Here is a 25,382-nt window from a genome sequence, read left to right as displayed (position 1 = left end):
CAAAGAAGGGAGATCTCTAGACCAAAGGCATCATGTTAGCAAAGCAACACAGATGAGACTCACTGTGATTTATTAAAGGCTGTAAAATTTGCCGGATTGAAATTAAGGACAGGTTCAGGGGAGAAATGGGAAAAAAGTTAGACCTATAAATTGGAATGAGATTATGGCAAGCCTTAAATCACTTTAATTAATTAAAATATAAGGGACTTGAACTCCAGTTGGTCTTTGCAGTCTCTCTGTCACTCCGCCTATCTCATCTGAATCCAGGTGTGTAACTGCCCACCCAGCACTGACACTGTGGCTTTCTATCTACATTCACTCCTTGTTTCTAATAGCTTCATGTCCAATAGCTGTTTAAAAACCCCAAGTGGGATTTGAGACAGGTACAGAGGCAGCTCCATATCTTTTATGTGGAAATAAAAAGCCGATGCCCTAAGAGAGGTTTCCTTTGCTGAGAAGAGCATCCCCTGCATGCTAGCACACCCCTCAGTGTGTTGCAGCAGCATCCCTGGCCCTCAGTGCCTGCCTCCTGGAGGAAGGCCTGGGATCCACTGTGCAGAGAGTCCAGACACATTATGATGAACCGTGGGTTTCATAAGCCTCAGATATAAGATGCAACCTGGTAGGCACAGCTCATCTATAAATCCAGCCCATGGCTGTCATGATCTCTTCAGAGAGTCTCTGTAAATAGAGTGTTCTTTACAGGCAAAGCAGTTGTCTTTCTCACATTTAGTGGGGGATGAAGACAATGTTTTCCAAAGACAGGATAATGTGCACATGGAAGGCTGGAGTCCAGTATAACTCAGCACCCTTCCTGCCATCACGGCAATCTCCCTCCACCAAGTGTGCTGAATCTCAAGTCAACAGTAGTAACCATGTGGGAGAAGGTGCTCCTTGTAGCCACCATGGGCTGTAGTAGTAAAAGATCCTGAAAACTTGAGCACTGTTAGACAGTTAGCAGGACAATGACTAAAAGTGAGAAAGAAAATGAAGCAAACCTCTGACATCAAATCTTTTTTACAATATTTTCATGGAAGTTGGAGGAACATCTACATAATCCCTCACCTCAGGAAGGAACATGAAAAGAAAAATACAGTCCTAGTGACATGGATTTTCATAGCTGGATGGTATGTTCAGGATCATTGATAACACCTCCCTTTCAGGTGAAGAAATTAAGACCTAAGAAATTTGAGATCTGACCCAAACTCATACAGCTTTTAGAGGCAGAGCACAACCATTTGGACGATGTCCCAAATGTCTGACTTTTCCCAGTGATGCCATGCTTAAACAACAAAGATATGAAGTCCACAAAACAATGGGACATGTAGTTTTATGCTTGATCTTCACTGAAACCCCATAAAGGGTACTATCATCCCTTTCTCAAAGCTCCAAAACCCAAGGCTCAAACAATCAACTGACATGTCTGAAGAACTTGTGGCAAAGGTAAGCTCACACCTACATCTTCTGCCCAAAATCCTGTTGCCCTTCTTCTAGAAGGACATCCACAGAACCCTCCTATATCCCCACTGCACCTATACAAGGGAATGCAGCTATTAAAAGGAGGCAATTGTTCATTAGCCACTTCAGTCAACAAATAGGTATTGAGCGCCTACTGCATACCAGGCAATGGTGTAGGTCACGGAGATAACAGCAGTTAAGAACAATAGAAAATATCACTGCCTTTATGGAGATAAACAAAAAACAAAAACACATAGGTGCAGGTAGAAATAAGCTCTATGAAAGAAAAAGTATGGTATGAGTACAGAGAGTGTTGAGGAGTAGCAATTACTAGTCATCTGTGGCTCTGCCCCAACCTGAGCAAATTGGCATGCACAGAATTTATATTCAGTGACCTGTAAGCAATAGTAACATCCCAAGTTCATAGATTCTAAAGGGCCCACAAGCTATACTCAATGTCTTGAAAAACCAAGTAAATAAATAAACAATAGAAGTGTAAGTTGAATATTTACTAAGAGAACACCTAGGGGCTTTTTTTGTAAACTTTAAGTAGATTATGTCAGCTTTGTGGAAGCACAGACTATCCAGACTTAATCATAAACCCTGACTGACAGATACACATGTCATAAAAATGGGGATCCCAATCATCATTTAATAAATGCCGCTTGCCTGGTAGCAAGAAAATTCATCTTTCCAAAAGTTAGGAGTTATAGAAAGTAGTCCTTGGCCATAGTAAGGTGGTAATTTACCATCCATCCTAGTAGAAATCAGAGGGGATCGCTGCCCTGGTATCTCTTGGAGATAAGTTTTTCCCCTTTCAGCATTAGGGCAGACCACTCTGAAAGAACCTAGGCATGTCTTCATTGCAGCTGGCTATGCTGGCCCTGGGTAAACCTGAGTAATCAGCAAAATACATGTCCATTATCATACGACATACATCTATTAAAGTAATAGAATTATATAAAAGTGTCACAAAGAATTTCAATTTCACTGTTTACAAATTTCTTATACATGGCATGTATCTCAGTGTTGAGTCAACAAGGGAAAGAAAATATAAGTCCTCACCATCCTCAAAAAAGAAATTCAGGTTCCTGTGTAGCTATATATTCCTTAAAAATTTAGAGTTTTTAACTTTCAAATTTTGATTAGTGTGAGGAATTAAGGACATGTCAGCATGTGTATTTGGTATTCTTTTCCTGAAAATATTGTTAGGTTTATCCTTCCTAAAAGTAGACACACAGGCTACAACAGATATGTTTATGGTTAAGAAATAAAAAACATAAAGTTTGTCTTTAAAATATACAACAGGTTAGAGATAATTAGAAGCTAGTCAACATGATCTGGCTAGAGAAATGTTTTGATTTCTAGTACTGTCAAATTTTATCTGCCTAAACAGGTTATAATAGTTCAGCTAATGCAATTTTAGACCTCATTTAATCTGCATAACTATGAGATGATAAGTCTGATCTTCATTTTACAAATGAGGAAGCTTAGACTCAAAGAAGTAAAATGCCAAAGGCCAAGCCTTACACAGGCTCTGACTTTGTATATCTCCAAGCTGTGCCAGGGGGTATCCAAGACTATACACAGACCAGTTTCTGTTACAGATGAACAATAGTATTCAGTATACCACAAAAGGCACTTTCAGAAGAGATAAATATTTAGAACATCACTTTGAAGATCCCAAAACATTTTAAGTATTTAGTGCATCCTGCCAATCATAAAAATGAAGATGAATCATATTCTTGACTTCATATTAAAGTTAAATATCTTTTTCTTTGCATGATTTGTTCCAAAATTAATATGTTGATGACTCACAACCCCTTGAAATATCACCTTCAGCCTACCATTTTTCATCTCTGTATTATGATAGAAATTGTCTCTGGATTAAAGCATGTTCTTCTGGAGGAATGTTATTATGGTCTGCATAAGAGCACTCAGTTATTTTTGAAGAATTGTTTTCTCCATCTGTTCATATCTACTCTGTTTCCCTGAATCAGGTAACATAACCTACCAGAATTCCTGGCTTTTAAGAGATTTACTTAGGTGCCTCTTAACCTTTTATTAAATTATCTGAATCTGTTTTACTTCTTTAACAAGTTTCACCCGACTGTTGTTTTAGTCGTGCAAAAAAAATATAAGCCAAGATTTTTTAGAATACTGTACAGATTGTACATGGGGAGGCTGGCAATCTTTCACACAATGTTCATTCTCTGTAGCACAAATTGTCACCACAATAGAGAGCCTAAAAGAAAAGCCAAATGCTGCATAAGAACTACTTTCCCTCCTGAAAAAATTCCAACATTGGGGAGCGTACTTTCCTCTGGATGCACACGCATAATTTCCATTATTGTTAATGGGAGCTATACATGCATAACACCCATTACTGCTAATGGGAGCTAAGAGCACACACAAGGGTAGAATACAGTGAAATCTGTCTTAGAAAATCACCCAAGAGACTAGCAAAAATCAGTTGCCTGGTAGAGAATGGTTTTAAATTAAAAGCAGAACAGAACTGAACTTGAAACCACAGGGGAACTATTTAAACTTCAGAGACCAGTGGGAATTGGCCTCTCTCTTTCTTGCTCTATCCAGTATCTTGTTTTCCTCATCCATGTTCTTGATGAGAGCCAATAACCTTGAAATCTCCTAAAGAGGTGATCTGGAAATGAATTTCACACATCCATAGAGTCAAATGGTAGACTTGGGGATCCTTCCATGGGGGAAAAATAAGCTTCTGCATGATTACATCACAGTACATGCAAAATTCAAGTCACATGGTATCTTTAATGACAGTTAATGAACCAGGATGTAAACAGTAAGCCAATATTATTGTGGCAATTTATATCAATCAGACATTAAACATCAAAAACATCTGTTCTATGATAATGTTATTGTAAAAGGCAATGAAAGATAAACCAGAAAGTGATTTCCATCTACCCAAGCAGCTTAGCACATTTCAGTGCTAAGGAAACACTGACTATTCCAACAATATTTTTAAATCATAGGATTTTGTCCTACTCCAGTCTCTTCACTTTGCAGATAAGGAAACTGCAGAGAAATCAAGTATTTTTTTCCCAAGGTCACAGAATACTAAAGGCAGATCCTAGACCCAGAATTCCTGATTCCAGATCCAGTGGTTTTAATGTTCAAAAGCCTAAAGACTCCCACAAACTTCCAACTTTTTTGGCTTTGCTTTGGTCTCTGAGGACCAAATGCACAGATGGGTGGATGAGTAGCAAACTCCAAAAGGGACATTTCTGGAGCTCTGGAGAGATGGGGACTGAATGTTCTGCATGTTGCTCAAGTGATTGCATGCTCCAGTTATTTCCAAAAATAGTTTCAAATACAAATCTCACCAAGTGCTTTATTTTAAAGAGACAGAAACAAAATAGGCAGAAGAAATGGAAGGCTTATTATGTCATGTTCAGAAAAGAAGAATAAGAATGGAACTATTGTACTTAGGATGACTTTTCTGTTCAATCTCCCACTTCCTAGCTATTCTCCTAAGACTGTCATTATAGAGCATCAGCAATAGAAAGCCATTCTTGTATCATCTGTTCCACATATGTGACACATGTAATTTTTGTTAATGTTTCATATACAGATGTTTCTAGTTGACCTTGTTTTGATCTGATTATCCCATAAATGGGCAAGAACAGGCAGAAAACAAACAATTGAAAACTGTTTGCAAGAACTATCAGTTTACAAAAATCCATATTACTTCTCTCTTGCTCTTTTTTCAGGAAAGGTGATCCTTGGTGCCTTGACTGCCAGTCCCCTTCCCCTCATAGGCTTGAATATCAGGCCTAAAGGAGATTAATCACTCATTGAAGGACCAGAAATAACTGAAGCTCCATTTCAACCCAGACATTCTACATATGCTGGTTTATGTTTTATAATAAATATAATCCTTCTTATATGCTTTGAAATCAATAGCCCTGTTGATTCAACCCACTAAAGTGGGGGCAGGTTGATAGGGAAGCCTTCCCTCAGCTTGCCTACATCAGTCTGGTTATAAATATCAAGCAGAAGAGTAAAAAAGAGGGCAGGAGAGGGAAAGAGGAATGAAAGGAAAGGAAAGGCAAAGAATGAGAAATGGAGAAAGGAGGGAGAAAGGAAAAGATGGGGCAGGAAGAGAAGGAGAGAAGAAAAGAAAAGAAAAGCAGAGAACAAAGCACCATATTTGGGATGACACAGCATGAAGCTGGTGTGCTGGAGTGAAAACAGCAAAGATTTTGGAGCCTGAAATAACTGGGTTTTACTGTCAGCTCAGCCTTTATTCTACATGTGATGTTCAACGAACTGAATAAATTAGCTGTCTCAGCTTCTTCATCTGTCAGAGAAGGATAAGACCACCCAGCCTGTTTCACAGGGTTGTTGTTTGATGAGGTAACACATTAAAATGCTTCATAAACCATAAAGAACTGTGAAATAGAAATTCTATGATTCCAACTGCTTAACAAAACAGATGATCAGAGACAAAAGTCATACTGAAGGGACCATCTTTGTCCAGATATCACAGCACATTCACGGCCTCTGAAGATCAGCTTAACTTGCTATAAGCATCTTCACTCCTGTTCTAACTTTATTCAGTGAAAAAAGCAACCAAATGGAGAACAAAATTTAGTGTCAAAAAAAAAAAAATTAGTCCATCCTACTTTGCCCATGACATGCAACAGGATACTTTCAAAACTCTTATCAGAGGGCAATGCCCTGGACTAAGATCAGAAATCATTTCTGCTGACTCTACAGGAAATGAACTCCAACTACATAGAGACACAACTACAGGAGGGAAGCACCCAAAGTACCGTGGATCTCCCCAGCATTGATCCAGAAGCCAAAAAGCCACCCTGAAGGTGCATAAATCTCACTGACCCCCATCAGACCTGTTCAGAAAAAGAGGTGGGGCTCTAATTCATTCTCTGGAATGCTGAAATAAATGTGTTTTTGTTATTCTTGTGACCTATATCACAAACTAGCTTTCACTGAACTCTTGAGCACGTTATATGATATACTTTCATTACCTATTCAGTTTTTCCTCCAGCAAACTGTAATCTCTTTGAGGGCAATAACTGTGTCTTTTGTGGTTGCTATAATCTTCAAGACCTCATATAGTAAAGCATACAGCAGGAGCTAATAAATGTTTATTTGACTTATTTACATATATATTTATTTACCTACCTCCAATTAAAGATCATGTAGATAATAAGCATTTTATATAGGCACAGGTCAACACATAGTTTTACATATTAAAATAGTTGTACAGCTGATCATTTGCATAATTAAATAATTCATCTGAGTATAAACAAGTGCCCACAAAACCAACTTAGAAGGAATAATTTATTCTATAACAAATAATGAGTTCCTGCCAAACAGTGTTAGAACATCTAATAATCATGTTCCTAAAACCCACATTGTTGTAGCTCTTAAAACAGACAAAGGAACAGTGGTTTGGTCTTCACACACATTCAAGGATATCTTGTGTGAGGACGTGTTGAGATAATTGTTTTGTTTCTAAGAAACATTGTTTCTTGGAATTCCACTTAATGATTTATTTTCTATGATTTGGAGTTCACATTTTTCCTCATATAAACCCTGCATAAATTATGAGACTGCTTTTTATTCATTTGCTTTAGAGACATTAAAAGTGTTTTCTTTGCATAGGAAGATGGCCCTCTTGCTCCTTACCTAGTTTAACATGGTACAGTGAAAGGAATACTAGCTAACAGTCAAAAGATGGGTTTAGGTCCCAGCTTCAGTGTTTTGTCAACATGTGACTTGGCAAGTTGCTAATTTTACTAATCTTGCTGACCCCCCACTTCATATCTGTAATTTTTTTTCTTTTGTAAGAATCAAATGAGATGCAGATTATATTGTATCTTATCTTTTAAGGTTTATCTTCAGTCTTCTCCCCACTTGATTTATAGGATTTATATAATTTTAATGTTTATCTGATCTACTTTACTTTCACTGAATATTGGGGAAGACAGATACAGATATTAGCAATATCTAAGATGACAAGGGGATAGGAATGCTCAGATTCATAATGGAAATTTCTCAAGTATATTTGGGTAGACACTGTGTATCATAAAATGACAAAAGGCCACAATATGAAGATAAAATTACTGGATGGTACTTCTAAGGACAAACATTTCCAAGTTGAGAATGAATGAATGTCACATTTATAAGGTCATTTTCCCCAGATCTTTTGTTAATGTCCCCATCACTTGTCATCAGATGTGGGGTAGTATGGTTTGGGGAAATAAGCTTAAGTATAAAAGAAAAATTGTTTAAGATGGGAAGGACATTTAGTCTACACAAACCTTTGTTAAAATTGGTTCTTCAGAAAAGTCTTTACAATGGAGAAATCTGATAGACACTAACATCATCAAAGGAACAAATTGATATAATGTAGTCCCTTACACAGTATACCTTGAAGGGAAACACCATTCATGTAATATTAACTAATTATGAAGAAACATTCAGCCAAATCCAGATTGAAGATCACTTTACAGAGCAACTGGCCTGAACTCTTCAAAAATGATAATGCCACAAAAAAACCAAACCAAACGAAAAAAAGCAGAGGAAATAATCAAAGAACACTTAAGAGACATGCAACTAAATGCAATATATGATTTCTGATTGGGCCCCAATTTTCTTTAAAAGGACATTTTAAAACGATTGGGGAAATTTAAAGATATATTATCTATTAGGAGTATACCATAATAATATTAAATATTTGGAGTGTAATAATTATATTGTGCTTTGTTGTTATTAACTGATAATACTTGTACTTAGGAAATATATACTGAAGTATTTAAGAGTGAACTGTCTTGAGATTTGCAACTAGCTTTCAAATAATGGAGTTAAATATATACACACACACAGAGAAGACGGGAAAATGTGGCAAACTACTGATAATTAATCTAGATTAGTGTGGGAGGGGCACCGGGAGGGCTGTGCAACACAGAGAAGACAAGTAGTGATTTTACAGCATCTTGCTATGCTGATGGACAGTGACTGTGAAGGGATATGTGGGGAGGACTTGGTGAAGGGGGGAGCATAGTAAACATAATGTTCTTCATGTAATTATAGATTAATGATACCAAACTAAAAAATAAAAATAAAAAAAAGAGTAGTCTCACAACTTCTCTGAAGGGTTGAAAATTTTCAAATTAAAAAGTTTTGGGGGGAAAATGGAAAGTGTCTATGTATTGTGAAACTGTATGTGCTGACATGGAAGAAAGATTATGATTTAGTCATAAAACATACAAACAAATGTGTGTGTATATATGTAAATTCTAATTTTATAAAAATTATATGCACACACATTTTGTACACTATGCAAACCAAAACTAGTAATCCTTAGAAACACTGATGAGTCAACTGAATCAGGCAGTAAAGTTAGATGTCACTATTCATAAGGATTTCTCATGCTTTTGCATTTAATCATGCTTTATAACGATTCTAAACTGATAAGTCACATGAAACTGGACCCCAACCTGTTGCAGATTAGGTTCTTCAGGAAGTAGTGCCCTAAAGTGGGCTACAATGTGCAGGATGCTTATAAGGGTGTGCCATAGGATTAATCCCCTTAGAACAGAGAAGGAAGAAAGGCTATGGGTTTGGTGACAGCTTTCACGGCCACCCTGGGGAGCTCTGGCTAAAATGGCCCAGGGAGCTGTCACTTGCTGTGTTAAAATAGCAATCTCTTAATAACCCCTACCTTGATTATTCTTTGGACATTGGCTGCCCTGAGAAGGGTGTACCCTTGGGCAAGGGGCTCCCTGCAGCTGAAGCAGTACCTGCAGGAGCTGACCAGTGAAGTCTGTTTGCAAACAGCACTCACAACTCAGCAACAAGTCCTTCCTTAGAGGAGGAATGGATGGAGCATCTCCAAGTTCAGCACACAACTTATCCTGTTTTGTTGTATATTGCTTTTTAAAATTTTTGTTTAGTTAAATTTGGTATTTTAATTTCAACTGCTCAGGAACAAAATCAGTGGGTTTATATAAGTTCTGCCTTTGTCAATCATAGCCCTGTTATTCATATGGGCTGCACATTTGTTCGTAAGTTCTAATAAACTGTTAGTCTTTCTTAGGGCCTGGTATGGAATGAATTCTGTCCCCCTAAAGTTCATATGTTGAAGCCCTAATCCCTAATATGACTGTATTTGAAGATAGTGTCTTTAGGGGGTAATTATGGTTAAATGAGGTCTCAGGGTGGGACCCTAATCCAATAGTACTGGTAGTCTTGTAAGTAAAGGAAGAGTGAAATCTCTCTCTCTCTTCCTCTCTTACTCTGGGAGCATTCAAAGGAAAGTAAGGGAAGCCCATGTGAGGACAAAAGCAGCCCTCTGCAAATCAGGAAAAAAAGCTCTCACCAGAAACCAAATCCCTGTAGAACCTTGGTCTTTGACCTTCCAGCCTACAGAATGATAAGAAAAATAAATTTCCCCTGTTTAAGCCATGTTGTCTGTGAGGATATTTTTGTCCGTTTATTTGTTTTTACTGCCACCCAAGCAGTCTAATACAGGGCCAAAACTGAAGGTCAGACTGAAAACCTGCCAAATAGTTAGGCTATGTAATCTACAGTTCTTAGACTGACATGATTACATGCATGGCATAACTGAATTCCAACAATAAGAATCTTGTGCTATATGGAAGGCACGGAAGGCATATTACATTCAGCTTCCTCTGTCTGTGTGTCCCTAAATACTCCCACGATTGTTCTGTCTATACTTTTAGATTCAGTTATCGTTGTTTACTTTTTCAGTTTTTTCTGTTTAAACAAATCATAGAAATATGTTAGGGAAAAAGTATTTTTACCTTAGAATTGGACTTAATTTGTTATGTTGCTTGATTTTATGATGCTGGTGTCATCATGGAGACAATAGAGTTCTCCAAGATTCTATGAGCCAGACTGGTCCATTTTTCTTTAATTTACCCTGGTATCTTAAGGAAACCATAGTCACTAGGAAAGGGTTCCAGTAACATTATTGTTCCCTTTCCCCAGGCTGCTTAGATTTATTTTTTTAGAAAGAAAAGATGCCCTTGAAAAAAATCCATTCAATCTCACTTTTGCTTTTTTGACCACAAATGAAAAAAGGCTAGCCAAAGTGTGGACTTTCACATTTTGTTCAGTGAAGACCAATTGGCTTTTATGGAACAAAATCCATGGTTTAGGGTTTATTATCATTGAGTCTTGAGGAGGAGAGCTAACCAGCCCAAGAGAGTAAATGGGAGATGTCATTAATTGAAGGGTATAAAGCAAAAGCACGTCCAAATGTAAGTTAATGTATTATATCCTTAGGCAGAAATCAGAATATGTGCTTTTTCAGATGTAACATTTTAATTGGCCTACCTGATAGAAGGTTAAATAAAATGTACACTAACCCTTATCACTACTCATGACTAAAACATCACTGTTTTAGTCTCCCTGAAACATGACTAAAAATAGTAATGAGTGCATGCAATCTAGAATTATGAGACACACCTAAAATTTATCTTTAGCAACACTACTTGCAACACAGAATTTTAATTGGTCCCATTAGACCAACAATACTCCACCTATTTTATTCAAGAGTTTTAAGTGCAGAGCTGGGTATTTGAAAATTTCTTTTACATGTAATAATCCATTTCAAATGCCCTCCTGGAAATTATTGTGATAGTACATTTCTAATAAAATGCCACTGTTGAATGAAACCTAACCACCAGGCAAGAAAACAAGATATTGTATCTTAGCATGATGTTTGAAGTTTTTTCTGGCATGAAGTGGTTCCAAAAATAGAAGATTGTCTTTCTCTACAATCCACACTCTCCATTCCCCCAGAAAAACTCTGTATAGGATCATTCCATTAATAACAAAGATAGATGTGTGAAGATGAGTGTCTTAAATATCAGAAGCCACTGAAACTCTCCAAAATAAAGATGATATTCAAATGAAGATGAATTCAAAATTTACCATGATTATATTTCTTGATTCTCTTCCATGCTCTGTGAATGAGCTGCCCACATTTCCTCTTTATTCTATTGGTGGTTCCAATCATCTATGCTTATCTACAATCATTAAAGAGAAATATCAGAGCATGTATCACCATGCCACTGGAATTCCTTCTGTCAACAAATATTTATTGAGGTTCTACTTTGTGCCAAATCTGCTGGGGATGTGCCAATGAAAAAGACAACCTCTGACCTTCAGAAACTCATTTTTGAGTGTGGGAGAGCACAGAAAAACAAACAATTACAATACAGTGTGATAAGAATTAAAATGGCAAAAAATACAAGGTGCAGTGGAAAATCATAAAAAAGACATTCAACTAAGTCTTGGAGGGAAGGTCAAGCTAAAAGTCCTTTGAGTAGGTACTATACTTACACCTGAAGTGTAATAAAGAACAGGGTTGAAGCAAGGTAAAAGCTATATCAAGTGCAATGACCCTAAGGTAAGACCAGATGTGTCAAATCTGTGGAAATTCAGTTGATTCACAGCTTAGTTTTCATGGTGAGGTGGAAGGCATTAGTCAGAAATGCAGAAGTAAGTTTACAAGGTAATGGAGGATTTTCAAATTGCCTTAAGACTTTGAACTTTATTTCAAGGGAAATGTAGAGAAAGATTTTAAGTAAAGTAAGATTTTAAGCTAGGAAGTCACAGGCCTATGTTGGCATTTGGAAAAAATCACTCTGGCTGAGATATGAACAGATTGGGTCGAGGTAAAACTGGAGGCCAAATGGCTGGTTATAAAAAGATCATTGCAGCAACCCAGTGGCAGTAGGATAAGAAAAAGAGATGATTTTGAGAAATATTTAGGAGGTTGTTTTGACAGGTCTTAGTGATTGTTGCAAATGAGGAAGAGTGAAGAGCAAAGATGAGAATCAAGTATCTTTCACAAGAAATTGGATATGTTGAATAAGTAAACAATGATGAGAGGAAAGGGAATGGAATCACAGAGGACTAGCTTTAAAATAAGATTTGTAGTTACACTATCACTGAGAGGTATAAGAACTAGGAAGAACTGGTTGGATGAGTAAGTTTCTAGGGGAGGTGGCAGACCTTTGAAGTAGTTTCAATCTAATGAAAGTCAGAGACAAAGTCATCTGTGGAGAGGAAGACAATCAAGAACTATGGATGTTTGAAGAGAGTAGGGAAATTTTGAAAAACTGATTTTCAGAACAGGAGAAAAACTGATGAGGGATCCATAGACTTTTAGGTAGTGGTGATCCATTTGAAGTTAGAGCTTATGAAATTAATTGGTATTAACAGTATTTAAATGGCATTAGTTTTCAGAGTTATATGATTATTTTATAGGAATATTCAGCACCCTGGATAAAAAGAAGACACAAAAAAGAATCAAATTATCTGAAGTTGAAGACTTTTCAGCAGAATGACACATAAAAAAACATGACAAGGGATTTGAGGATAAAATTTTTAAAAAAGTTCTTAACAGACAATTAGGTTTCAGCTGGGTAAGCAAGTGACAATGAGAGGGAGTTGAGTAAATGACAATGTGAGGGAGGAAAAGTAAAAGGGTCAAAGATTAGAAGTACAAAGAACTTGAGGGACAAATCTTGTGACAATAACAGAGGAAGAGGCAAAGATAGGAAAATAGAAGAAAGATGTCAGAGATTAGAACATTTTAGTATTTCAGAATTGAGGCAGTTGATGACAGCAGGTGCTGACATGCTCTAGGTAGTGAGAGCATTTTACCTTGGAGTTGAGGAGGTAAAAGCACAGAAAGACTGGAATGGATGTTCTATCCTTGTGTTTATTGAAGTGACTCAGGAAGGTGGGAAGAAATTGAGTGAAGAAAAAGGCTTCAAAGCCAGTGTCAACTTTTTCTAGGAATGACAGGAACTAACCAGTTAGTCAGGTGGTAACACTACCAATTGGGGTGGAGGATTGAGTGAGAGTTAACGAACAGAGATTTTTGTTATTAAATTGAATAAAACCAGAAGAGTGAACAATACTGATATATCACTAGCCCTGAGGCATGTTGGGAATAGGATGTAGAGGGCAATGGCCTTTTCTTCTATGAATACTTCTCAAACCCTTTCTCAATTAATTCTGAAGAGGACCACCCTCCATGGTTTTATTCAAATTTAATCACCATTTTGAACTGGGTTTATTGTATTTACATTTGAAAAACTAAATCCTCTCTTCAAAACTAGCTAGATTTTCATAAATGAATATTTGGGACCTTACATTACAGCTGCTGCACATCAATCTTGCATGAACCCTAACAACAGAAAAGTGTATATGCCAGCAGAATGGAAGGACTACGCTGGGTTTTCCCATCCAGGGATGGTCACTCTGCTGGGTAATCAATCAACAGTAAAGGTGTGCCTTTTGCAAAGAAACTCCAAGAGGTCACTTTCCTAGGTGTGATCAGTCTCCCCCATGCTGATCATGTTACAGCAATTACCACTCTATTCTAATAGCTTCTTCTCCAGGGAGAAACAAAAGTGTATCTGTGAATATTTAGTATGGTGGGTCTTGTCAGGTTAAATTACCTTGCAACATAACTCACTGTAAATTTACCTCATAAGTAAAAATCAATTGGAAATTTCCAAACACCATCCAAAAGCATCTATGTAGGAGTGGAATTTTATTGTGCAATTACAAATGAACCATGCCAGTGACCCTCACCATTAGTAAGAGAGTCAGCATTTCTTTAATTCAGCATATAAGGGAAAAAAAAAATCCCATGTTTTATGACCTAAAAGTTCTTTCTGGACCAAGAAAGTAATTTTGTTCTTATGACCTCTGAAGGAGATAGAAAACTAGTATTTAATGAGCCTAATATATGTTAGACTAATGCTTTATACATACTCTCTTAGGTAAGACTCAGTATAAGCACCACCTCCTCTGGGAAGCCTTCCTTGACCACCTCACAAATCAGAATTCGATAGTTAATTCTATGTGACCACCTGACTGGGCCAAAAAATACCCAGATATTTGGTTAAACATTATTCTGGGTATATCTGTGATGGTATTTCTGGGTAAGATTAACATTTGCACCAATAAACCGATTAAGCAGATTGCCCTCCCCAGTGTGAGTGGGCCTCATCCAATTTGTTGAAAGCATGAGTAGAACAAAAGGCTAGTAAAGGAGAATTCATTCTCTCTGTCTCTTTTTGAGCTAGGACACTGATCTTCTCCTGCCTTTGGACTTAGAGTCAGACTAGAACTTAAACCATTGGTTCTGCTTTTCAGACCTTCAAACTCAGAGTGGGACTTTCCCATCAGCTGTCCTGGGTTTCCAGCTTACTGACTGAAGATCTCAGACTATTCAGGCTCCATAATCATATGAGCCAATTCCTTATAATAAATTGTATAATAAATAGGACAATATATACCCTACCGATTATGAACCCTGAATAATGCAAAAGGTTAGAACCCCCTGATCCGTGCTCCTTATCTGGCCTGTTCTACACTGTTACCTTCTCCCATATCTCGCTGTGCACTGTCTGTTTTTGTTTCTAGACTGTAACTATTTGAGTCACTCATTTCAGTATTGTGAGTGCCTAATACGGTATCTATACAAAAGAAGTTCTCAGTGAGTGGGATTAATTAGGTAATGAATATTCATATCAGTCAATACTATTATCGTTTTTCTGAGAAAACTATAATTCAGAGTCATCAGATAATTTGCAAACAGCTACATAGCTAGTAATTGAGAGTTGAGATTTGAACCTGGAAATACCTAACTTCAAAATCCCTGAAGATTATTCTATACCACACTGCCTTTCTGCTTCTCTTCAAAACAGAATTCCTGAATAATTAAATTTACTTTGAGAATTATTTCCGTTAGAATATTAGAGAGGTAGTGTATGGGATTAAAGAACTTCAGCTGTTAAAACAGATTATCTGAGCTTCAATTCTAGATCCTTTGCTTACTGAGCCACTCTTAGCAAATTACCTAGTCTCCTGGGCCTCAGTTTCCTCACCCATAAAACAGGAATAGCAAATAATATTGCCTGTGTATATCAGTAACCCATTACCACAATAATACTGCCTAACAAACCAATCTTAGTGGCTTAAAGAAAAATCATTCTCACAGATCTGCAAATAGGCTAGGGTCCAGCTGATTACTGGGCTCGGGTTGGGGAGAGAAGTGGTTCTCTTCTGCTGGTTGCAGCTGCCAGGGCAGCTCTGCTTGTTACAGCAGGTCTGTGAGTCAACTGGGGCAGCTCAGCATGGAGTACCCTCCCTCCTTGCCAGGCGGGTTTCTCTGTGGTGGTAGCAGAGGGGCGGCAGGAAGACTGGAAACGCACAAGGCCTCATAAGGACTATGCTTAGGGCCGACATGCTGACCCAGATGTAATTAGGCAGAGTAGGTCACATGGCCTAGTCAAGGGGTGAAGAAATATGCTCCCCAACATGGCAAAGATGTGAAAAATCAAACAAGGAGGAGTTAAGAATTGGCAAACATTTCAGCCAACTGCCCTACATCTTAGGGTTGCTGTGAGGATGTAATAAGTTAAAACATGTATCAATGATAGAACCAAGCCTGACACATATTAGGATCTGAACAAATACCCCAAAAGCTCTGTCTATATACTAAAAATAAGGTGGCTCTGTCATTGACTACCTGGGGGATGTAAGATTATGGTAAGTCGTAGGCTTCCCTATGCCTTTTTTTTTTTTAATCTACACTTGAGTTTATAATAGCTGCCTCATTTTCTTCATTGTGTTGCTAAAAGCATCAAATAACATATGTGGCGGATCATGTTTCAAAAAGAATGAAACATCCTAGGAATGCCAAGTATAATACATGGCTAATTCTAGATAACCATTTGGTTAAGGTCAGTAAACCCCTCCAATTTTAAATGATAGGAAGCTATATTTCTTATTTTATAGATGAGGTCAATTCTGCAAGGAGCTAAAGTTTCACCTCTTTTCTAGCCATAAATCCAAATGTTGTGGTTGAGAAGGAATAGAATTAAAATTTCCTTTCTTCTGGATGTTATCTGGGTCTGAAACTGAGCACTGATGCTAAGGTTCATCAGCCTTCCCCACAGGTGCTGCACATCCAAATTCTGGAGGTTCAGGGTAATAAGGAAATCTCTAAGTAACTTTGTAGTCTCATCCCCTCATTTCAGGAATAAATCCCTAGGACCTAGGTATGCTAAGATGAAACATCCCAGTGTCTGTCCTCAAGGACCTACAGCTTTGGAGTTAAGACTGTGAGAGCCACCATGTATTTCTAATTATTCCAGCTTCATGGGATTCTAGGTACTCATAGGGCATATTCTCTCCATTGCCTATCCCTACTGATGAGACAAAGAGGAAAAAAAATAATTATTAAGAAAAACATGTTAAAGAAAATGGGGTTGGTTGCAAGCGGCAGGAATAGGGGTTTCTGAGCAGGGAATAAAGACAAGTTCTGAGACCACATGTACATTTGACTCTCTAAACTCAGGGCCAATGCTCTAGAGTTCTGGAAACACTCTCTCCTTTTTGCTAATTATTTTAAGACATAGGTAATGGATTGCTCAAGTACTCTCTAGGCAGTTCTTTTTAGGTAAGCCTTGGAGTCATGGCAAAATCTGCAGGAAAGATGGAGACTACTAATGCAGGGCTGAAAGCACTCCCATCACCAGGCTAGAGCAGAGCGCAAACCAGCACCGAGCATGCTGCTACTATGCACAGCAGTAAGAGCTAGGCAGTATGAACCGGGAAGAGAACTCCCTTGTTAGAAGCTTCACAGAAGACACAGCATGTCTGCTGAGATTTAAACATGAGCAGGAGTTGGCCAAGCGGACTAGCAGATCTTAGGCATCTCCACCAGAGGTAACAGATGCAAAGGCATAGCAAATGAGAAAACAATCTATTTGGGAAAAGATCACCATAGCCTATACATGAGCAGTGTTTATGTCCAACCTAGAAAGCAACTGAAGACACCTGTTACCTCTCTCCCTGAAGTCTAGGATCTGGGACAGTTACCTTAGTGCCACTGTGATACATGTTAAAATGGCAATGTATACAAAGGTGGTAGCATAGAGAAAAGCAGCACTGCAATATACCTAGAAAACCAGAAATACCCGAAGTATCATCTACTTGTGTAGAACCACTGCTCATTCCCTCACTCAGCACTGTTGTTGAATTTGGACCAGCACCACATACCCCTTTTCACACATGGAAACTTTCTCTCTGTGACCTTGCATCTAGCTTTTGTTAGGCTTTCCCTTCCCCTGTTATCCCACCTTGTTATGTAACTCTGAACCCCATTTCCTATGGACAGGTTTCAAGGTCTTTCCCATGGGGCTCCTAGAAGTTGGGAATCAAGGAATTTGACTAGCTATAAGGAAATAAATCACCTTAATTCATCCACCCCTCATCCTTTTGGTAGTTATTTGTTGATCACATGCTATGACCAGCCATTGCGTTAGGGACTGTGAATCCAACAGTGAGCATAACAAACTTCTCAGCCTCTAGGGAATATACATTCCAAAATCTCAGTGCCTCCACTGTATTCCTCCACTCCAGCTGGGAACTCAGATTAAAATGGTATAATAGAAATCCAGAGTTAAGAACAGTGGAGGTTATTAGGAGAGGAGGGAAGAAAAGTCTACCTTCTGGAGAACCATCATTTAGAATGTATTTCTAAATATCAGTGCCAATGAGTTATAGTCATGTGGATCAGTATATTTACATTGTCTTTCTCTCCTCATTTTCTCCTTTCCTATCTTTCAATTCTTGCTTTGTTTTTCCCTAGTCCCTCTCTGTTCAAGGAAGTAAGAACTGAATTAGAATCTGCATTTTATTCCATGCTTTACTGTAAAACAGCATCGTTTGCATTCCTAATCATCCTGCTTTATCTTGAAGATCACACTCTGCAGTTTATTTCTCAGAAGCTAATTCTTAGTGTCTGTTTAGTTCTTGAACTTAACATGTCAATCATTAAAAGAGCTTTAGTTGATTACTGGAAAGATGGTTGTAATCGTTCCATTTCCCAGGTATTGCACATTTCTCAATTATACTCAGAGAATGGACCACTCTATGATTCCATTAAGTTTAGTCTTCACATATAAATGGAGTCACATCAAATGCATATTTAAGTTGCACTTAATTAACTTCAGTCCCACAGAAAAAGAGAAGTTAAACAGTACAGGTAATCCAACTCACTTTTCCACTCAATTTAGAGCACATGCCCTAAATTAATTGTGAAAACAAGAGTTATGTTATTTCCACAGTCTCAGGTCTCATTGCCTCTCTAAGATTCCAATGTTTAAAGTTTTTTCACCAACATTGCCCTTGAATGCAAGCTAACCATTTCATCTGCTCAACTGCAGAAACACTGCTTTGTTCCAATGATAAACCTGGAATTAGAATCCACTGAGAAACTGTATGCCAGTATCCAAAATGACATCTTTGTAATGTACTTCCAAAGGTAATGCTTTTTGTAACATTTTGTAACATTTGCCTTATAATCTGTCTTAACCTCAGTCCAAAATATTTCATTCTACTGTCTAAGAGAGATTGATTCAAGAGCTTTGAACCTTGTATCTCTGACCTAGTGTAGCAGATGCTGTCAGGGTCATCCCATTCACTCTCTGCATTCACCATTTCTGTATACATCTCCAAACACCAAATTTCAGCACCTGCAATTATGTGAGGACTTTCTCTGGACCAACACCTGCTCTGTACATGATGTGGTAGGCCAGAAGTACAAGAAAATTAATGAATCCTAGAAGCAGCCTGTAAGTAATGACTGACAAGAGATAGTGAGGAAGACCTAACTCTGGGATGCATATTTCAGTGTTCCCAGTGATCCCCAACTGGATTAAGGTAGAGTTGCTCAGAAGGGTAACTTGCTAAAGGAAGACATTTATTGGCTTTCTTTCATTCCCTGTCTCTCTTCTCCACGCTCCTCAAGTGTTTCTGGAATTGTCTCAGCACTAATCACCCTTGAGTCTTTGTTTCAGGGTCTACTTCTAGAGGAACCCAAAATATGACACCCTTGGCCTCAGCTTCAGATTCTCAAAAATCATCAAAGTGAACAACTGGGTGAGGTGTTCCCAATCTTTGAATATACACATCATGCCATCTCATTCATGCAGCTTCAGCTGGGCTCCATTCCAGCGAATGCAGTCTGAAATGAGTTTATGTGTGGACCTTACTCGTAAATACCCTCAACTGAGAACAAGGCCCTGGTTTTATATAATCTTTATAACATTTCTCAATCCCTATGCCTAGAAAAATACAACCATGTGGTAGCGTCTGGCACAAAATTTGGTCCTAACTAAATGAAACCAATTCTAATTTGATACCTTATACTATTTACCCAGAAAAAGAGAAAATTCTAGAACTTATTTGGCTATGTTTTCTGTGTTTAGAGAGATAACTGGACCTTTTAGCAAAAACACTGTTAGCTATCCTAACTCTGTATACAAAAGTTTAAAAATTCACATGTTGATCAATGGATACTGAGTTTGAGTAACTGTTGATAGAATTCACTTGCATGAACTAAATTACTTTGAGTTATATGCTTAGGCTTAGGCCCTGGAGTTAGAAGCCTAAATTTGGTACATATACTGATATAAACAAAATAAATAAATCAGCAAAATTCCATATTAAATAAGGAAAATAATTTCTGTTATTCCTAGGATTACAAAAAGCTTCATTCTCAAAAACGTAAGCATGTTCAGAGCTACCTTCCTGGAATAAAGCTGAAGATTAAAAGGTTGAGATAGAAATACACAGGAAATATACATTACATTTTAGGGCAAGCAGAAATATAATACTCTCCTATAATGTTGTAAAATGTCATCAGAACTGTGGATTTTTATTGTAGAGGAAAAAACGATTCAAGAATTGTATTTCTCAACACTGCTTTTATAGCCATGTTTCCCTTTAAGTTGTATTTTAAGGCAAAATTTCCTGTGGAAGAAAGATTTTAAGATGTCATGTAGATGTTCACTTCGAAGGGTTATAGTGATGTGAGGTGAAGTAATATTAGTTGCCTCTCATTATTGTTCTTAACAAGTATCACATTAACTGGACACCCTAGTTATAGTCCCTGAAATCTGCATGTTATATTTCATAAGAGCTATCCTCTTTTGTTCCTAGTGGGGGGGAGGGCTCTTCCTTGGCACCTCCTCCGTGCTGCAATGTTCTCTATGCCTACTGACGTGGAGTGTTCTTGGCAGCCTCAGGACCCCAAAGACTGACTCTGGAATACATTGTATTTTTCCAGCAGTGACATTTGGGCCTCTAGCTTGTTCCCTGGCTGGGGAATGAGAACAATCCACACATAAGGCTGCCTCAGGCTTGAGAAAGAGTTAGCCTGTTGAGTTTGTACCTCTAAACATTGTTTATCACTGATTTTCTTTGGATGACCAGCAATTGTTAATTTTCAATGTAAAAAATAAAATAAAATCATCTGTTCTGTGTATATTTCAGGAAAATAATAAAAACAGAGCTGACCACATTGATTTTATGTAGACTCCAGATCACTTTTTAAGGTAATAATTACTTCATACTCAGATTAATCTAACACAAAAAAGTCTACAATATTCATACACAGTGGAGACATGACCTATCTCATTAAAATTATAGAAAGTCATTTCTAAATCACTGTAAATCATGAGTATACACATAGAAAACACTAAAAAGGCCTTTTTCTTTTTCCCAATGTTTCACCCATGCAGGATTGTATCTTATTTCTTTGAGAACAACCCTTTGGTGCTTATTACTGTGCCATCTTTGAGAGCCAGATCTCCTGTCTTCTGTTATAATGAGCCCTAAAGAGAGAAAGAAAGAAAGACACACAGGATTTTAATGGGATGATATCTTGTTGTTAGAACCAATAAAGACAAAGCAGTCCTAGAATGATAAATTATTTTAAGTTTCATCATTTTCAGAACAATATTTGAAGAATATGCCAACATCTTCTTAAAACACTGTTCTTTCTTTCTGTTTATAATCCCAAGCAGAATTCTTCAGATACTGTGAAAGCACATTCACATTTCATTACCACAGCTGCCCAGAAGTCTATCAGTTGTTGATGTTTTTAAAGCACTGACAGGCAGTCTGCAGGGAAAACCAAGTAAAAAGGCTAGCCCTGAATTAAAAGGTATGCAGATCACACTCATTTTTATGATGAATAAAATTCAAATAAAGCTACCTATCACAAACACACACACACACACACACACACACACACACACACACACACATTTCTCGGTTAATACCAACATAAGTACAACATAAAGTACTCTCATTCTAGCTTAGTACACAGGCAAAAACACACAGACTGGCCCCAGAGATTATACAACAGGAGCATTGCATCAGGATATTTATTTCTTGAATGGCAAAGAGTCAACTGAACCCTGAATCTTCATTCTCCTCATGGGATTATGGTCTTTTGGAGCCAATCATGTTATTCAACTTCATAATCAATAACCATCAGTGAAATGACATTTGGTACAGTGATCAAATGCTTGCCATTCAAACCAAAAATATGACCTCGAATAAGAAAGGTTGCATTTCTAGGTTGCTCATGGGAAAAAAACAAACACTCCCTCTCCAATATTCTTCCCATTTCTTCGGTCACCAAGAAAATACCTTACAGTACAGAAAGGAGTGTAGACAAATGACAACTGACTGATAATACAAATTAAAGTATCAAGAGTAATAAAACAAGATTGATGAACATGCTAAAATAATTGTGCTAAAATAACATGCTAAAATAAAATCTTGAAAAGGGATAAATGAAAATCTTTTTCATTAAATAGGTAAAGAAAACCCATGCTTTAAATATTTAAAATTTTATAATTAAATTGGAAAAAAATCTAAAGATGGCTGAATTCAGATGCAAACTTGACTTTTAATTCTAAAGACCATATGCAAACCAAGAATAACAACTGCTATGCCCAATCTCTGAAGGACTGCACCCTCCCTCTTTGGACCAAAGACTATATTCCCTCTTTGGACCAAAGACTATATTCCCCTTTCCTCCTCTGCATACAGGAACAGGGAGTGTTGAATATATACCAAACTATTATTTAGAATGTTTGTTACTTAATACAAATGAAAAAATACTTGAGTATTAAAGCACATTTTCTTCCCACTGGTTTGAGTATTTCCAGCTCACAGAAATTCAGGCAAATGCCCAATAATTTTTGCCACCAATCATGACTAAGTAGTCTATGAATTAAGAAATTGAGTAATTGTATTTCCTGAAACATGTCCATATTCCTAGGGCTACACTTGTTATGTGGAGAGGACTATCTCTCCAGTGATTTGGATGAAGTGTATGATAGGGTTTTGTGTTCTGGTACACAGAATTGAAATATGATCTTCAATCTCACACACAGTGATTGCATATGGCAGATTAATGTCAAAGAGGCTTTGAACAAGCTAGGTTCATCATCAGAATTTTCCTCCAGTACTGAGTTATGATATAATGTGTTTCTCTGCAGTGTCCCAAGGAGATGAGAAAAGATGGCTGGAAATATTATATGGTGCTCATAAAAGAGGTATTCTTTCCCATCACTCAGAAAAAAGCAAGGAAAAGACTTGCTAAGCCATCATTTCTAGATAGCAATCTATTGTGTGACTATTGAAACTCACCTAAATTATTCTGAAGTAGATAATACTTTGAATGTCATTTTAACACATTGATATAATCAGATACACATATTATCAAAGGGACAAACCACTCACTCACTTTGGATGTCATCATTGCACATAGTGACCTAAAAATTTGTGGGTGAGAATGGAGTATGAATGAGGCCACAGTTGCTGTTTTGATTTCTATATGAACCATCTAACTTGGTTCCCTTATTGGACCAAAGACTATATTCCTTATAGTGAGAAACTTTATGCCATTTGTGTCAAGATGAACCAATGTGGTGGCTCAGCATGAGCTACATCAATGGTTCCTTTACTGAACTGTGCCTCAAAATTACTGTTATTTCTGTTTTTCTGTATAGGCCACTCAATCTTCTGAATAATCCTAATCTTTGAGATGATGCTTATGCAGGCATTTATGAGCACTTTGGAAATATTGAACTAGACTAATCCTCAAGTTATGGGGAAAAAAACCCAAATACCAAAATGTAGTAGGTCAGTCAAATCATCTTCAGACCCCAAGTGCTGTCCCATCAAATAACGACGCTCTCTATTCCTAGTTTGGTAACACAGTTCCTGGAAGAATTTTCAAGCAAAACATAGCTCATTGTCTAGAAATCATGAAGACCCTCCCTAAGTGGCCCTAATCTGCCCTGAACACTTCTCTATCATTAAAGTTGCTGAAAAACATTTTGATGTTCTATCAATGTTTCTGATTCCTCAACTATCTTATCTTCCAAAGTCTCATCTTCTAGTCTAGAATAAACTAGAATACTGAAAGAAGATTCATGTTCACACACTAGCTTCTTATATTTCAAGCAAGACCTCTTTGGTATTCAATTTCTTCATGAATGTGATGCACTAAATGATTTCTCTGGCTTTTTCCAGCTTTCGTCTCTTAGTTACTGTGTATCTACACATAATGAACTGACAAAGGTTAGACAAATAAGACTACTCCAAGGAAACAAGGATGTCTTGACATCTTAATCAATTCCTGTTTGACACAAAGCCTGATCTACTTAGCTCAGCCACAGAATTGAGTGATTTCCTAGGAAACTTGTATTCTATATGACAAGAATCTAAAATACTCATGTCAACTTTAGAATCTGGTGGAGGCATGAATTATACATATTATCTTGTACTTAATCTTAATCAACTATCCATTTGGCTTTATTGGGGTGCATATTACCAGAAGTGGTTTTAACATGTTTTGAAGGAGCTGGAATCTTAATATTGAGGGGAAAAGAGAATAATTCAAAAACCAGTTTGCCAAAAACTTTATGATTGAAATTATGGCCTAATGAGATTTTTTTAAAACTTTTAGTGTCCCTTTCTGAATTTAAGCAGAGACAACCTAAAATTACTCAAATATTTACACTTACATTGATGACTTAAGTCTATTTCATCACTTAATTGTATAAAGCTATCATCTACAAAATAGTATATGGTATTTTGAAATAAATTGATCTTTAAAAATGGACATGGATAAAAAAGCTACAGATGGGGTTTTTATATACAGTTGTTTGCTCAGTAGATGGAATATTGAATCCTTCACCCATTAAATGTATCCTCACCATAGATTTGCTGCACCTGCTATTTTACATCTCGGTATATTTCATACTGAATATTTATGGTCCTTTCAAAATAATACAGAAACAAACTAAATGGTCAGAAACAGCTCAATGCTGACATCTACTGGATATACAAATGGATGCATTTGACTATCAAAAGGATATCCACATTCTACTTTTAAGTGTAAAGATGTAAGAAATATACAGCAATACTGATTTTGCTTGACTTAATAAACATATCTACTGGTTCTCTCTAAATTCACATTCATACCTAAACAAAGAATATAACTAAATTTCAAAATAGCCAATGTTGAGAGGTTATATACTGGACTCAGAGACCTAAGAGGAAGAGGGAGAAACTATGATGTCCTGAATAACAGTGAGCTCAGGAATAATGCATTTCAGCCACTGTTAATGAAATGTCCTCCAGCTATTAATCCACCTCTTCAGTAAATGGTACTTTCCCTGCATGTAAATAGAAAAGGTAGCCCCAACTCCTCCCCTTTTGAACTTGAGAAATTGTGTGAATCCTGCTCTGTTCTTTTCCACACCAATGTGGTTCCTTTCACAGATTTTTCTTGGCTTCTATAAGCCTATTATGAATTATATATTTCTTTTGCCAAGGTATATTCAATTGCTAGATAAGTTAACACAATGGAAAGTTAGACAGGTTTGGGTTTAATTTCTGGCTCAGCTACTTATATGTGTCTCTGAGTGAATTAGGGAAGTTATTTAATTAAAACCCAAGGGATTACATTTTATTGCACTATTTTCAGA

The sequence above is a fragment of the Manis javanica genome, chromosome 4 (assembly GCF_040802235.1).
Source record: "Manis javanica isolate MJ-LG chromosome 4, MJ_LKY, whole genome shotgun sequence".
In the NCBI taxonomy this organism is placed as follows: Eukaryota; Metazoa; Chordata; class Mammalia; order Pholidota; family Manidae; genus Manis; species Manis javanica.
This window is presented reverse-complemented; position numbering follows the sequence as displayed.